The following is a 14,330-nucleotide window of genomic DNA, read 5'->3' as shown; positions in this document are numbered from 1 at the left end:
CATATGAGAAGATGGCCATCCCCATTTAGACCACAGGGCTGGAGTGCAGGAAAGAAGACTTGTTCCCCTAAAGAAGGGGATGATACCCTCGTGGACAGCAGGAGAATTACTGGCAGCCTCCCCAGTCCTAGACCCCAAAGCAGGCCCTAGGTTTTAAAGTCAGCCGGATGGTGCAACATCTTGTCTTAAAATCGTCCTGGAAAATTGTCTAAAATGGATATACAGCCTTAATTTTTAGTCATAGAAGGACTGAAAAACACTGAGCTTGATTAAATAAAAGAACAAACTAAAGGTCTACAAGCTGATGTCTGGCCATTCAAACGAGCTTGTTTTTTTGTTTTTGTTTTTTTTTAGATTGTATTACTTGACTTTGTTTTACACTAGGTGGTGGATGCAAAGCGATCCTCAATAAAGTTGACGAGTAGCTTCATTCAGAACATTTTTAATAATGCACATTAAGAAAGTATTCTTACAAATTGTTTTGCAATCCAAATATGCAATAGCTTAGAAAACAATGTTCAGATAACAAAAGCCAAAGTAAAAAGACAGGTTTAAGCACCTTAGAACAATCCAATGGCTCTGATTTTACAGTTTTCTCACTACATCATCAATGTCAGAAATCTGTTCCTTCAACTGGCTCCATTGCTTGAGACTTCAAGAAATACCTTTTCTTCCTGCTTTCATTTCACCTCTGGATCCAGCCAATATTCTCGAACATCAGCTCAGGCTTTTCCTTTAAAGTCCCGAGCGCTCATTTTCTCAATCGGAACATGTTATCATCTCTGCAGCTGCTGCTCTGCTCAGAAAATGACAAGGCTCTTGAAGTTTCACTAGTCTTTTGCTTCTTTACAGCTATTTCTCAAGTAACTTGTTTTTTCCTCTTTAACTTTTTGTCAACTTCACTGTCAGAATCGCTGCCAGAAGAGCTTGAAGAAACAAGTTCCTTTGATTTAGGTATTTGCTCCACACCAGCTCCCGAACCACCCTGTGCTCACTCACTCGCAACTCACCCAGATGAGCTGGCTTTTAAGACAGTAATCACGTCCTTTTCCTTAGAAGAGGAGATACAGACAAAATTCTAAAAGTGTCCCTCTTTAAGCATAGGGTATAATTCATTTTTAAAAAAAATTTGTTTATTGATTGAGAGACAGAGAGAGAGATTTTGTTGTTCCACTTATTCATTCCTTGGGTGCTTTTTGTATGTGCCCCCAGGGTCAAACCATGGCATATCGGGACAATGCTCTAAGGAACTGAGCTACCTGGCCAGGGTGGGTACAATCCATTGTTTTTTAAATATGATACTTTTATTACCTTAGTGCATATCAATAAAATCATTTGTTTTGATAACAGTTATGTGAAAGTATATTGCACAGGGTCTGATCGTAGAAAGTACTCAATAAATGTCTCCTAGATTTAAATCCAAACATTCTTTGAAAGCAAAAAGAAGTTTTTTGTTTGGGTTGGCATTTCCTGTGTGGCCCTCCAAACAGCAACCATTTCCTGCTAATTTGGGCTTGGTCTCCTGTCTGTGACGGGATAGCATATTGCAGAAGTTTCTTACAGTATGGGTTTTGTGCCAGGAGAGGCAGCTAGAGTGGTATGAAACACATTAAGATGGTTTGAGGAGCCTGAGGTTTCTACGGAGATTAGCCATGAAACAGGCAAATCTTTCTAGTTCCCTGGCTTCAATTTCCTCATTGGCAAAACTGGGATGCTAATATGTTCCTATCAATAACGCTGTTGAGGGGAGATCAGATTAGATAGCACACAGCTAACAAGCTAGCTCATATCAAGCACCAAAGTAATAGAATTTCTTTCCTTTCTGGGGAAAGATTACATTGTGCCAGACCTAAAGACAGCAATACCCAGAGAGAGGGTACGGCAGCCACTGGCTCAGCTGGCATGAGCTAGTTACAGCAACAACTGACTCAGAATGAGAAAGGTGGGATGTGGTTCTTCACTGCCCTTTCCTCAGACAACAGAGCTAGCTTCTCCCTGCTTCTATCAAGTTGCCAAATTATTATTTCAAAGTGCATTGAATTGTGCTTACCAAGCACAATTTAAAATATCACTTTTTAAAAATTTGGACTTATACATGTATATGTGATGAGATGCTGGTGAAGATACTCAGCTATTGAGCTAGGAAAGCCTGTGCTTTTAAAAAGCATTCTGGACACATTGCTGACTGTTATATATTCATTTATTCATTCATTTATACCTTACCACTTTTCCTAGTAATTTTTTAATGTTTCTCTGTGGGTAGTTGAATTTCTTCCTTTTCGAACACTGGCATTAGCCCCTTTAATCTTCCTTATTGATTGCTCCAAAATAGTTTACTATTGTCCATTATATTGCAGTTCACGTATATATGTTTAATGCATATTATGATTATGAGTATCCCTTCTGGCCCATAGAAACCCAGATAAAGCACAAATATTCATAACACATGGTCCTTGTAAAATACCTGGCCTGGAGATTAAGACAACATGGGAATAATTTGATGTAGTTCAATGTCTTAGAAAAAACGTCTAATATAATTGCCTTAATATTATATTACTAATTGCTTAATTTGGATAGGAATAATTTTTTGATATGTGTAAATGAGACTCCTGTACCGATTTTACAGAAGAGATTAGGTTATTCATTTCATTTTAATGGCCTTTCAGGACCCCAGGTCTATTGTTGGTGAAATACAGGGCTGCCCAGCAATTTGACACCCAGGATTAATGAGTTTCTTGGGGAAATTATTACGTATTGTTAGGCATAGACCTAACAAGCAACCCTCATTTTTAAAAACATATGTCATGTGATAGGTATTATCTTGTGCATTCCCTCTCATTGCACATCATCTCTGAGGCACACATTCTCTAGAACAAACAGAACATTCATGATCATTACATATGTTAAAACACCTATGCGCTGGAGCAAGGTCCAGCATGGGTCTCCAAACTGTACTAAGATCATATCACAATGTTGAGTGAGAACTTGCTGTGTTGTTAATTTTTTGAGGAACCTCCATGCTGCTTTCCATAGTGGCTGAACCAAATTACATTCCCGCCAACAGTGCATAAGGGTTCCCTTTTCTCCACATCCTTGCCAACACTTTTTATTTATAGTATACATTCAATATTATTTTGCATTAGTTTCAGCTACACAGCATAGCGGGTACAATGTGATCCTCCCAAATTTCTAGTACCCACCTGGCAACATACATAGGTATTTTTTTAAGACTTTATTTAATTATTTTTAGAGAGATGGGAAGGGAGGGAGAAGGAGAGGGAGAGAAACATCAATGTGTGAGAGAAACATTGACCAGTTGCCTCTCACACACCCCTAACCAGGGACCTGGCCTGCAACCCAGACATGTGCCCTGACCAGGAATCGAACTGGTGACTTTTGTTTCACAGGCTGGCGCTCAATCTACTGAGCCACGCCAGCCAGGGAAAGTTATCACAATATTATTGACTATATTCCCTATGCTGCATTTTACAGCCCTGTGATTATTTTGTAACTATAAATTTGTACTTCTTAATTATGTTTAGGTCTAATTCATTTTGAGTTAATTTTTGTGGTGTAAAAGAAGAGTATAATTTCATTTTTCTGCATGTGGTTATACAGTTTTCCCAACACCATTTGTTGAAGAGACTAGTCTTTATTCATAGAGTGTCTTGCCTCCCTTCTCAAATATTAGTTGATCATATATGTAGGAATTTATTTCTGGGAATGAGAAATAAATGTCTCTATTCTGTTCCACTGATCCGTGTATCCATTTTCATACTAGTACAATACTGTTATAATCACTACTTCATTGTAGTATACAGGGTGGGGCAAAAGTAGGCTTACAGTTGTTTGTATGGAAAATAATATGTGAATAAACTCTATGTGTTGCATACTCACAATTGCACACCTGTTTTTGACCACCTTGTAGTTTGCAATTGGGAAACGTCATACCTCCAGCTTTCTTAATATTACTTTGGCTGTTCATGGTCTTTTGTGGTTTTCTATAAAGTTTAGGATTGTTTTCTCTATTTCTGTGAAAAATACCATTGTAATTTTGACAGGGAATTTTTAAAAGATTTTATATATTTATTTTTAGACAGGGGGAAGGGAGGGAGAAAGAGAGGGAAAGAAATATCAATGTGTGGTTGCCTCTCGTGCGCCCTCTACTGGGGACCTGGCCTGCAACCCAGGCAGGTGCCCTGACTGGGAATTGAACCTGTGACCCTTTGGTTCACAAGCTGGCACTCAATCCACTGAGCCATATCAGCCAGGACTATCTTTTATCACTTTTTTTCACCAAAGTCTTCCATCACTTTCTTTCCATAATTTTTAGTGCACAGGTCTATCACTTCCTTGGTTAAATTTATATCTAAGTATTTTATTCTTTTTAATGCTATTTGAATGAGACAGTTTCATTTCTTTTTCAGATATTTCATTGTTAGGCCTGGCCCAGCTCTGAAAGCCATGCCCTGCCCATTGTGCCAGATAGAGCGCGTGTAGTCGTGCCTGCCTCCGATCACGTCCTTCTGCTTCCTGCCAGAACCATGGGAAAGGCCTGTGGTTCTGCCTTTTCAAAGAAAGCTGCCTTTTTAAACTACAGACATCACACTACCCCTTTATTTGTTTCTATTCCTTTCCTTTCATAGCAGAACATTAAGGATTTATCAAAAATGTAGAAGAAAGAATCACTACATTTTTAAAAACACAAATATCATTTTCCTACGAAGGTTCACGAAAATGCTTTCACTATTAAGTCCTGAATGAAGAAAATAAAATCAATTGTGCTGAGTTTTCTCATAAATTAAATGTATTCTTTTTTAAAGGACTCTGTTTTATTCAAAAATTCTTTTCTTACTATTTTTCTGAACTTAAAATAGCTTTCTTTTATGAAATGGTGTTGACAGTAACTGGTAATTTCTCTTTAATGCCCTGTCTTGCCAACTATGATGTTTGCCTTTCCCATAAACCCCACCCCCAACTTCTCACCCCCCCCCCCCCATAGTATAACCACTCTGGAAAATGCTGCACTAACATATGCCTTTTTCTTCTTATTGTTAATAAATTTGCCTATTTCCCCCTAGATTCTCCTCTTTTGCTTGTTACTATTTATAAAACCTGATCAAAAATAGTAAAATCTCCAAATGTCCTTACAATCGCAACCGCAGCCTGACCTGGCAGGATTTTTACAAACAGGGAAATGTTGACAATACAACCACTCTTTAAAATATTTTCCCTGGAAAGAGTGAAAATGCTGAGTGTCTGATGAGGTCCCTCGGCACCAAACATGATTCTGAATTACACCCAGTCAGAATTATAAAAGCCAAATGGCCGCCATTAATACGTTAGCTCTCTGAAGGAAGTGACTTTCCAGTACTGGAAGCATGTACTGAACAGAATTGAAACAAAATTATTCTTGTACCTTATACAGAGACTTTTAAGAAAAATTTTTTTTGTCTAGTTTATTTAGTAAACTACTTGAAAGAAGAAACTTAAGTGCAGGCCTTCATTCCTATAGTATAATTTTGGAACCAAAAAAAGCTTCCATCCCCGAAGTTATCTCCCTGCCAACCTGTAACAAAACACAGCTCAGGGAAACTTTGAACAGCAAGTCTCCCAGCTGGGTTTGCTTTTGTAGAGATGACCTTTTTCTGACATTATGCAGGGGCCCAAGTTTCCTGCCCTGGAACTCACATTCTTTCTCCCTGCTCTTCTCCTGCAGCATCCTTCCCCCAGGCTGTGGCAACCTCCTCCATCAGACTGCTTACAGTACAGTGAGAGAAAACTCAGGGCTGCAAAATAGGTACAAATGTGATAACTACTCCAAGAAGGAATTGTTTGACTTTTGGTTCATGTCCCACCTAACACCCTCATCCCTTCCCCAGAGACAAGCTTTTTCAATCATTTTCAGCCCCCACTCCTAGTGAACTGAGGCTTCCTCTGCCAGGCCCAGAAGAGTCTGCCTGGGAAAGCAATCTTGTCATTTATGTCTCAGCAACATTCCCCCCAATCCTACCCAGCCCTAGCGTGTTTGCCACAGCCAGTGATATGCTGGAACTAGCTCATGCCGTCCCCAAGAGTGCTGGCTGGACAGTTTTCAGGAATTTTGCACACCAAGTATTAAAATAATTATTAAAAATTAAATTGCATAGTCCTGGCTGGTGTGGCTCAGTGGATTGAGTGCCAGCCAGTGAACCAAAGGTCATCAGTTCAATTCCCAGTCTAGGGCACATGCCTGGGTTGTGGGCCAGGTTCCCATTAGGGGGCACATGAGAGGCAACCACACACTGATATTTCTGTCCTGCTTTCTCCCTCCTTTCCCTCTCTCTAAAATAAATAAATAAAATCTTTTAAAAAATTAAATTGCATAAACTTATAATTAAGGAAATTATATAAAAACAAAAGTAGTAAATCAAAATGCATCACTTCTTAATTATTTTACTCATTTTAATATTTTCTGGGTGCTTAAGGCTCTTTAAGTCTATTATGTCTGTATGGCAGGACAACTAAATAACAGTGTGCCATTGAGTTCACTGAGTGTGCCCCTCAGTCCCAAGACTGAGTTCAGGGACATCACATTGGTGGCCTGAAGGCTGTCATGGTGGGAGTACTTACACCACTGCTACAAATCAAGGTTCCTCCTCCCGCACCCCCTGAAGCAGCTTTGAAGTACTTAGCAGCCCATTATTGCGCAACATGATGGGAAAACCCAGCTAGTCCCTCCACAGTGCCTGAAGAAAACCACAGAGCCTTATGTATCTGTACCAGCATGCATTCAGAGTGGTCAGTTTCAGCGGGGCCTCAGCACTGCTCTGCAATCTTGTTATGTTTCTCTGGTCAGTTTTCCCCTCCATGCTCCAGACACTTTCTTTTTCTGAGCTTTTCCACTTCCCTCCAATGTCTACGCCTCTCCCACCTTCCTTCTTATTCTCAGAAGACAACTTAAATTCCTACTTCACGAGAAAACACAAGCTGTCCAAGAAGCACTTCCTCAACTTCCTGGCTCCAAATCTGTAAATGAACCTGTGTCTGCATCCTGCCTTTTCCTGTCACAATGAAATAGGTGTCCCTCTTTCTAAGGCTTACCTGACCACCTGAGCCCTGGTCCCAGCCTTTGCTGCCTCTTCAGAAGCTTCCCTTCCTCCATTACAGCCAGCCTTTTGTATCTTGCGCTTTTCCCCCTCTGTTGTCTCCACTCCATCCAGTATTTTACTTCTTTTTTTTTTAAGATTTTATTTATTTATTTTTACAGAGGGGAAGAGAGGGAGGAAGAGAGGAAGAGAAATACTGATGTGTGAGAGAAACATTGATCAGTTGCCCCTCGCACTCACCCCAGCGCCCCAGCCAGGAACAGCCTGCAAACGGGAATGTGCCCTGGTAGGGAATTGAATCTTCGACCTTTCACTTTTCAGGAAAATGCTCAGCCCACTGAGCCACGCCAGGACAGTCAGGGCCGGCATTTTAACTTCTACAGCTTTTCCTCACTGACCAAACAAAACTTCCCAATCTCACGCCTCCCAGATCTCCTGCTTATCTCTTCCCTTCCTTTCATAGCCAGACTTGAAAACATTTGTCCTAACTCCTCTGGTCTACTTCCTTTTCTTCCTCTCTCTTCTCAACCTGTTGCAAACTGGTTTCCCACCTAGTTCACTGATAATGCTGTTGCTAAGGCCACCAATAGCCTCCAATTTACCAAGTCAAATGGAACATTCTACTAGATTTCTCTACAACATTTGAACTGGTTTGATCTTCTAAAATAATTTGATAGCTCCATCTTTGAAATGCCTTCTTCCCTTGGCCTCTAGGACATCACCCTGCACTGCCTTTCTTCATACTGCTATGGTCACTATTAATCTTGTTTGCCGTTTCCTTTCTTCTTTTTACAAGGGCAAGAGAAAAAAATCTAGAAAACCAAATTGCCTTGATAAATCTGGCACTGATTTTTTCTAGATTGCTCTTCTCCTTACTGTGATTATCATCAGCAACAAACCAACCACCGGCCCTTCCACATACAAACTTGATAGGAGGAGGGACAAAAAATTTTAAAATATGTCTGTATTATGAAAAAGTAATGGAATGAAGCAAGGAAGGTAACTAACATTTATTGACATTTGTTACTAAATGTCAGGCATTATGTTAGACATATTTATATATTTTATTTTGTTCAATCTCCATGGTTATACTGTAAGGTGAATACTATCAACTCCATTTTACAGATGATGAAATTGTCTCAACAGTCCGTAAACACCACACTAGTAAGTAGCAGAGGTGGAATTGAAACCTAGTTCTTCTGACCCCAAGGACAGTGCTCTTTCCAGGGATAGCACACCCGATTTGCTCTTGGTCTATATAGATTCTGGGGAAAACAATTAAATAGTACTTTTAAGTGTGCTGGCTTTGGGGAGAAATGTCCTATGGTTGTTCAGAAGAAATGGGTCGGTGGCCTGACTTGATGGCCTCCGGGCAAGACTTAGCAGCGTGGCAGTAACTCACAAAAGACTTCACAGGCAGGATGTGGTTTTCAGGCCAGCAGCCTGAGAAACAATTCCTGCCAGAAACGAGTACTGTCTAGGGGAAAAACTCATATTCCTGGGCCTAAAAGACTGGAATATAAATCAGAATGCCAATTTATATAATTATCAAAATTCTGGTATTTACTCCCTAATATATTCTGAGCTTATAAAAATATCTCTATGAGAAGTAAATTTTTAATCAGCAGGTTACTGAGCAATAAATTGAGCAAGAAATCAGAGCCAGGTGAATTACATTGATTATATGTATTTTTAAAATCCTCACCGAGGATATGTTTATTGATTTGAGAGGAGAGGGTGGGAGGGAGAAGGGTGGGGAAGAGAGAGAGAAACATTGATTGGTTGCCTCCCATAGGTGCCCCGACCAGGGATTGAACCTGCCTCCTTTTTCGGTGTACAGGACAATACTCCAACTAACTGAGCCATACGGCCAGGATTGCTTATGCTTTTTTGCTGGAGCAATTGAACTATCACCTTGCTAACGGAAGGGAGGGTGGGGAAACAAACGTCAGGTACCCTTTTCCCTGGTTACCCTGGCAAGTTCTCACTCTACAACCATCCACCCTCCCTTCTGCTTACATGATATAATAGTTTTGCCCTACTCAGGTGATATAAATTTGGGCTGAAAAACAGCACAAATGCCAACTTGTGGCTATAGATTGCCATACAAGGATCCTCTTCTTTTCCCCAACTGCTCAGAACCAGGACAACTTTCCTTATTTGCTCTAGCAGTGAGGGTTGGAGGAGTTGGTTTTGGGTCATCCCACCCTGGGGTCTAGCCCTTTTGAGTCCCAGCTTTATGGAGGGTGGGGGTTTCCCACTAGACTTCCCAACTTGAATGTCCATGGCCAAAACTATGAACACTGCCCCTAAATTCTCCCTCCTTCAACAAGCACCATTACAGTGTAAGTAGCTTTAGTTCTCAGTCAGTCTCAGGATTCCTCCCTTCACTTAGATTTTGCCCTGATAATTTCTTACCTAATGTTAACATGCTTTTAAGATGCTTTTAAAAAACAGATTTCATCCATCATTTTTAGTTGTATTTAGCAGGAGGATTAGTTCAAATAACCTGTCCTCATAGTACTAATAGCAACGTGTAATAAGTGCTCAGTAAAAGTCCATGAATATCGCGTCCAAGCGGATAAATGCTCAGTCGAACCTGAGTGTCACGGAATTGGACTTGTTCAGTGGTTTCTCTGGAAATGTGCTCTTGCACTGTCTGCTCCCTTTACTAGAAATGCAGGTTCTGGAGCCTATTCTTGGCCTACTGATTAGAATTTGGGAGATCAAATTAGACCTTCACTTTCATAAGCCCTTCAGGCAATTCTTACGTGCACTGAAGTTTAGGACAATTGAACTAAGGCATGGTTCCAAATTAGATTGCATGCGTTCCCAGAAATGCCTCATGTCTAAAGCCTTCTCCCATGGAATGTGCATTAGCAAAGCATTCATTTATAAGAGAGAGATGATTTCTCAGCACATCTTTTCATTTTCTTCATATTTATAATACATATTCAATACTTAAATTACCATAAAAAAGTGTATTAAACCTTAAAAATCCTAAGAATGCCTGACAGTATAACCTTCATAAAAATCTGGAAACTGGAAATCCAATTATCAGTTGAATGGGGGAATTTAGACCACCAACTGTACTTTAAATCATAAACCCAGTATTCCTAATCAGCATAAACCCTTTTATAGTTGCAAGAAATAAAACAAAAACAAAAATAACAAAAAGAAAAGGCACTTTTTGATAGATTAAAGCATTATAGAGTCTATAGGTTATATTTCTCTATAATAGTATTTTCCTTTGTTTATTTAATACCACAAATACACCCTTAATTTCTTTATTTGAGGTCTTATGAAAATTATATTCATATAATCTCTGATTCCAGTGGAAGTCTGACTTTGGAAACAACTACAAAAAATGGTAATCTATGATAGCCTAAAAATATGCTCATTAGCACCTATTTTTTTTCTTAGTTTGGAAATTTGTGTGGGGAGATATGGGACAAAATAACAAAGAAATATTAATAGTGGGATCTGGGAGGCAGTATACAGGTACTCACTGTAATATCCTTTCAACTTTGCTTTATGTTTGAAAGTTTTCATGACTAAATTTTTATGATAAAAGGGATCAGTGGCCACACATAGCGAATCCCTGCCTATTGGTCAGCAGCAGCTCTGCCCCGTGTCCGGCAGTGACACACTGCTGCCTTGCCCTAGGGCATCCCTCATCCCTTGTTCACCGAACTAGTCTACACTGCCTTCAAGACTCAGTTCAAAGACCAGGACTTTTCTGGTGCCCCGCCTCAGCGCAGATCTAGGCATGGTGTCTTTCTTCTGTACTGCTCCTTACACTTCCCACATTTGTAGCTCTTATCGCTTTGGGCTGAGGTTAGTAGTTTCTATGGCCTAGAACCCTATTTAACTATAAGCCTCCTGTGGGCAGGGACTGTGTCATTACACCCTGTATTCCCAGGGATCAGACCAGATCTCAACTCAACTATAATTTCCTCTGAGATACCTTCCCTTCCTGTCCCCATAGTAGGTGAGTTGCCCATTATGCACTTTTATAACATTTGTACTTCTCCAAATCTTAGCACTGCTCACACTGTATTGTAATCTTTGGTAAGTTGTTTTTCTTTTTTATTAAACCATAAGCTTTGTGAGGGCATGAATCATATCTGCCATTCAACCATGGTATCCCACATGAAGCATACCACAGAGTTAATCTCCCATAAATAGGTGCTAGGTATACATTTGTTAATGAATCAGTGATTAAGCATTGCTCTCTAAAAGAGATTAGGCAAGAAAATAAATGGCAAAGCCCATACTACACTAATGGTTCCTATTAAAAAAAAACAGTTTGTAAAATAAAGGACATGTTTTTAAAATTTCCTGAGATAAAGGAAATGAAAGCATATATGGGCACCGTTTTTTTTTAATGTTTTATTTACTGATTTGAGAGAGAGAGAGAAACAGCATCTGTTATTCCACTCACTTGTGCACTCACTGGTAGACTCGTGCATGTGCCCTGACTGTGAAACGAACCGGACCCACCACCTTGGTGCGTCGTTATGACGCGCTGACCCCAGCCAGGACAAAGGCCAGTTTTGAGTCAAGCAATAAGATGCGCAAGTAAGTTTTAAGTTCTAATGTAAGGACTTTCATATGCTGATTATATTAGTTTCCTGTGGCTGCTCTAAGAAATTACATATTTGGTGGCCTAAACCAACATACTCTATTCTTCTACAGTTTTGAAGGTCAGAAGTTCAAAATCAGTTTCACTGAGCCAAACCAAGTTGTTGGCAGAGCTGGTTCCTCCTGGAGCCTCCGTCAAAGAATCTGTTGCCTTGCCTTTTTTCAGCCCCTGTGGCTCCCTGCATTCCTTGACTTTTGACTTTCGGCCTCTGTCTCATCTCCCAAGAACATCGCTCCGAGCTCTGCTTTCAGAATCACATGGCTTTCTCCTCTGTGTGGTAAAACTTCCACTTCCTTTATCTTGTAAGTCTTACAAAGACACATCATTATTATATTTAGGGCCCACATTAATAATTCAGGATATTTTCCCCATCTCAATATCCTTAATTTAAGCACATCTACAAAATTCCATAGAAGATAAAATTCACAGCTTCTGGGGATTATGATTTGGATATCTCTATTCAGCCTACCGCACTGGTCTTTTTGTAAAAATAAAAATATGGCCATGATATCATCATTCTGAAAGTTTACAACATTGTAAATTTTTATTACTGTTTTTGATACATGTATTTGCAATTTGGACAAATAATAATACAAACATTACAAACAATACAAATATGGACTGGATCGAATGGATACACCTATATTTCAGAATGTATTGTGAGCCTGAAAACACAGACAGAATTTTAAGATCAGGGTATATATTAGGCCATGACACCCTTCCCCCTCCTCTGCCTGCCTCTCGCGACGCCACACACACACACACACACACACACACACACACACACACACACGTGTTGTCCTCCTTTAATGGGAGTAGCTCCTACAGCCACATTTAGTTTATGAGACGTTACCCACAATTGATTAGGTGAGAAATAAACATATCAAGCTGGGCCAATCAGATTCTTTCTGTTAAAGACTACAGAATTTTGCTTTCAGAGATGCTAATACTAATCAGTCTTAGCTAATACCTGAAATCAGGTAGCAATCTCTCACCTTACATGTCAAAAAGCTGAGAAAAAAATGGTCTACAGAAAGACAAGAATGCAACAAAGGTGTACTATCATCCAACAACTCCCTTCTCTCTCTCCCTTTTTCTTTCTTTTTTGTCTTGTCTTCCCTTTGCTTCAGCTATATGAGCGTATATCTGTTATTTGCAGTGAAAAAATCCTTTACTGAAACAGGGCAGAGTCTTCAGTGACGCACACGACTCCGACATTAGAACTGGGACAATGCTTGTGGAGTTATGCTTCAAAATGTAAAAATAGCTTGTGGATGGGATCTTAGCTTTAATGAAACAAACTAATTCATATTTGAAGTTTTTCATGAATTTTCAATGAATTTCTAGGTAGAACTGCATTTTGAAGGGGTAAAGTAAGGATCTGAAAAGGAAAATTATTTTCTCTACTTTTACTATATTTTCCATCTTCTGATAGCATATTTTAAAAATCTGGACCAATGATATACAGGTTATGCTATTAAACCAACCCATTTGTCTACAGCTAAGTGGGTTTTTGTTTTCTTTTGCTCTTAAAAAATGAAGTTAGATTTGGGACAAACTGAATTTTGATGTTTTTCTTTTATCTGGAGATTGTTTCAAAGTTTAACTGTCAGTGGAAAAGCTTTCTCCAAATTTTATCTCTTCATTTTGAGTACCAGAGTTTCATGAAAGATAATTTTTAAAGTTGTTTTCCTTTGGCTGGTGTCGCTCAGTGGATTGAGCCTGGCCTGCGAACCAAAAGGTCACCATTTGATTACGGGCAAATGCCTGGGTTGCAGGCCAGGCCCCCAGTTGGGGGCATTCGAGAGGCAACTGATGGATGTTTCTCTCACACGTTGATGTTTCTCTCCCTCTCTTCCTCCCTCCTTTCCCCTCTGGAAATTAATTTTAAAAATCATTTAAAAAATTTCAAAAATTGTTTTCTTCTTTGACCACTAATCAGGCACAAAGGACATCTGAATGATGCCTTCAAATATGAATCATTGTACTTGTAACCCATTATGAAAAAATAGTTTTTCTGTCTAGAAAATAAAGTGGGGTCTCAGGTTTGTCCCGTAAAGTTTTACAGGTTATAAAAAAGTGGTAACAAACAAAACTTGAGATTTTAAAATTTCTTTATTTTTGCTATTCTGTAGGACTTGCAAAATTTTTTCTATTGCAAAGGACTACAGGGCCTTTCGCAAAGGCTTGTATAATGCAGAAACTCTTAAATATATTTGGTTGAATAATATAAAACTACTTAATGTCTACTATTTTTGACTTATAAAAATGGCAACTCTGTATTGTTCAACCTGAATGTTTCCTCTTTTAGTTACATATAATCTTGGTCTGTTTGAGAAATACTTTCCTTCATTTTGTTTTATTCTATGTATCTTTTCTCGGGCACTTTCTATTTGATGAAATGTTGATCGTCATCAAATACATTTTTTTGTTCATAGTGGTAAAATGAACAAGTTGTTTCTGTTTCTCCTTTATATTTATAAAATGATTTTTTGAAAAAAATGTAAGCTATATGTGCTTGTATAGATTATAAGCCAAAAAAAAAGATTACTTTTGTTTCAAAAATCATTCTTAAACCAGTCCTATTTTAGCTTCCT

The 14,330-nt window shown here is 39.1% G+C and overlaps 1 pseudogene across 1 annotated transcript in view; it reads right to left on the bottom strand.

Annotated features, from left to right (window-relative positions):
• Positions 1–585: 585 nt before the first annotated feature.
• LOC112309151 (activated RNA polymerase II transcriptional coactivator p15 pseudogene) overlaps positions 586–14,330 on the bottom strand; it is a 56,867-nt pseudogene continuing 43,122 nt past the window's right edge. Inside the window, exon 2 of the transcript XR_002975217.1 lies at positions 586–985. The product of XR_002975217.1 is annotated as an activated RNA polymerase II transcriptional coactivator p15 pseudogene (transcript). The remainder of the gene's footprint in view (positions 986–14,330) is intronic.

The sequence above is a fragment of the Desmodus rotundus genome, chromosome 3 (assembly GCF_022682495.2).
Source record: "Desmodus rotundus isolate HL8 chromosome 3, HLdesRot8A.1, whole genome shotgun sequence".
In the NCBI taxonomy this organism is placed as follows: Eukaryota; Metazoa; Chordata; class Mammalia; order Chiroptera; family Phyllostomidae; genus Desmodus; species Desmodus rotundus.
The sequence above is the reverse complement of the archived record's forward strand: the minus strand, read 5'-3'. Positions and strand labels throughout refer to the sequence as shown.